Source organism: Camelus dromedarius, chromosome Y (genome assembly GCF_036321535.1).
Source record: "Camelus dromedarius isolate mCamDro1 chromosome Y, mCamDro1.pat, whole genome shotgun sequence".
Lineage (NCBI taxonomy): Eukaryota > Metazoa > Chordata > Mammalia > Artiodactyla > Camelidae > Camelus > Camelus dromedarius.
The window spans coordinates 17,748,845-17,751,930 of NC_087473.1; the positions used below are offsets into that span (position 1 = coordinate 17,748,845).

At 47.7% G+C, this 3,086-nt stretch overlaps 1 non-coding gene across 1 annotated transcript; it reads right to left on the bottom strand.

The window, feature by feature from the left end:
* Positions 1-1,833: 1,833 nt before the first annotated feature.
* On the bottom strand, positions 1,834-1,906 carry TRNAV-CAC (transfer RNA valine (anticodon CAC)). The gene has a single exon. It is a non-coding gene; the product is annotated as a tRNA-Val (tRNA).
* Positions 1,907-3,086: the final 1,180 nt, after the last annotated feature.

Genomic DNA, 3,086 nt, shown 5'->3' on the forward strand with positions numbered 1-3,086 from the left:
TCACCATAAATATCCGTGTTGTGAGTGTGGATCTCACACGCCGTACCGCACACACGCACAGTTACCAACACATGCGTACGGTTTCCTGTCGCACAGTTCTGTACAGAAGAATGTGTTAATGCCGAAATGTAACACCCGAAGGTGCCTCTGCTTCAGTGAGCAAGGGTGAGGTAGATGGCGGCAGACGCGGGGCGGCGGCAGGAAGCCCAGCCTGTCCCAGGGGAGGGCCAGCTGGGAGGGGGGCGCAGGTCGTGGCGCCGGGGCCGCCCCAGGCCGGCCTGCTTCCCCGCCAGAGGCTCATGTGACGTGTGCTTTCAGTGGGGGTGCGTTCTTTCTTCCACCTCCGTATTCCCATTGCTCTCAACCGCCACAGCATTCCTTCTAGAATTACTTGGTTTCTCCAGTGCCTGTCCAGGTGGTTCATTCCTAGTCTGTGGGTGGGAGAGGCACACATAGATTTACATGTATGTGGTGTGCAGGTATCAGTGAGGGGAAGCGATGCCGGATTACCGTGGGCTCTGCCCATTCACTGGTGTCCTTACAAGAGAAAGGAGAGACGATTTGGATACGGGGACACGGAGGAGAAGCCACATGAAGGCAGAGATGGGGCCAGGGGAAGCGGCCACCAGCCCAGGGACGCCTGGAGCCCCCAGAAGCTAGAAGAGGCAGGAGGGACCCTCCCCTGGAGCCTCCAGAGGGAGCGCGGCCCTGGGACACCTTGATTTCTGACCTCTGTCCCCTAGAACCACAGGGGAATACATCTGTGTTGTTTTAGAAATTTCTCCAGGTTTAAGCTACCAAATTTGTGGTAATTTTTTATAGTGGCCAAAGGAAAGTCTTATAAGATACATACGTGGATATATTCATATATTCATATGTATACGTATATTTTATTATGTATTTATTTTAAAATGTAGTGCATGTAGTAAATGTATGTGTATATTCTTTTTGTTTACTGAATTACTTTGTTTGCCAACACCTGTCTGGTGCTTAATTGATAATATGTGTGATGGACGTAATGTGTACACACACACACACAAACACACACACACATATACAGTTGAAGCACATGTTACTGGGAATAGGATCCAGAAAAGCTCAAGAACCAAGGCAGTTGCAGACATTATGTGCCTGGATGACCTCCAGGGCAGAACGGGCTGGTGGAGGCGTCAGAGACGTGGGGAGAAGACGCAGTTCTTTTGGGGGGATTTCAGCACGTGTGGGAGCAGGAAGGCGTGGGCCTGGGCAGGCTGGGGAAGTGGGGTGGAGAGCATATTTTTCTAGCATTGAAAATGAGGCCGGTGTGTTTGTGGCTGGGAGACACCCACTCGGGACTCGGTCCAGCATCCCTCAGAGCACAAGGGGAAGCCTTGCCCAGACGGGAGCACTGTGTTCAGAGAGGAGGGGGTACCCAGCATCTGAGCCTTAACCGCCTCCAGTGGGGAGGGGAGTATGTGGTTCAGGTGTGCGTGGGGCAGTGGCCGAGCAGGTAGAAGCCCAGGGGTGCTGGTCTCATTGCTTCGGTGCTGTGGAAGCAATGGAAAGCAGAGTGCTCTGCTGACTGAGGTGGGTGGCTAAGTCCTGGGACTCTAGGAGAGGAAAGCACAGAGGATCTGTCAGAGGGAGTTGGAGAATGAATAGTCTGTGAAAGGGGTCGGAGGGGGCCTGGACAACCCGCTGGGCATTCACTGGTCACACAGGTCAAGTGAGGCTGGCTGGTGTGGTGGTTACGTTCATGGTGGCCCGTGCGTAGGGCTGTATTTAACCCCTGTGGTTTCTATCGGGAGGTGGAGGTGATTAGGTGTATTTGTTTATTTTTAATTTCCTTTCTAATGGCGGCACTGGGGATTGAACCCAGGACCTTGTGCATGTGCAGCACACGCTCTACCACTGAGCTACACCCTCCCCCCTAATTTACATTTAGACTTAACAAAATTCTCCACCTCCTTGGGAGAAAACGTTACGTTAAAACAGAGAGAGGAAATGGTGGAACAGAAGCAGATTCCCACAGAAGGCCTCCGTTTTCAGATTTCCCTGACTCTGCGTGGTTTCCTTATGTTCTGCGAATATTTTTATTGTAATGTTATTATTTGCAGGGTCGAACTGTATTTCCATGCCGTAGATGTAGGGCAGACATGTGAAGTCAGATTGCCTGTGGGCTGTGTCTTTGGGTTTATGTGACCTTCACTTAGGAAAAGCACTTACATTGAGCTGGATTAGGCCTGTAGCAAAAACTCATACATGTGTTCTCGTTTCCAGATTTTTCTTAAGGTCGTTATTCTCCATCTTATTTCTGTTGTAATTGAATCCATGTGGAACCTATATTTATGCCACTGTCAGTTAAATATTCTTCTATTACTGTTGCTGAAAAACGCGGTTAAATATTGTTATGACAGACAATTAGCATAACCAAATCCTAATGATTCGGGACGCACGAGAGAAGTTCTCAGAAATACGCGAAGATAGATGTCTTTGTCATGACGATGTTAACAAACAGCTTTAGACAAGGACTGCACAGTCAGCAGTAATTAATGACAGTCTAGCTAAAGAAACACAGTAACGCCGCACTGGATACACACAGGCCAGCAAGTTTAATCAGGAACCTCATGCATCTCCTTTTTATATTTTCTATGAGACGTTAAATTGTTAGATTGACGTTTCCGCTGTTCAGCTCTGTCCCACAGTTTTATTGCTACTCCTGCTGTCACAATAAATTACCAGCTATTATCAACATAACGGAACCGGTTTTGTCCCACGGGTCTTTATGATATTAGTCTCCCTTTAGGAGAATGCCCTAATTTGACAGATAAATCTATGGTAGCATTTCTGGTTGGATCAAGGCAAAAATATAAATGTGAATGCATGCAATTTTAGCGACACACACAGATACAAATATTTCTAACAGAGCATTCATTATATAGCTTGCTTCTTTGTTTTAATTTTGTGGAGATAGTGGATAAATAGGTTGAAAGGTGACTCACACCTTAAGGGAAAGTCAAATAGCTTTCTCAAGACGAGTTGGAAATTTTCAAATTCGTTTATTACCACGTTCAGGCGTCGAAGCTCGGCCTGCTTCTTCATGTTAT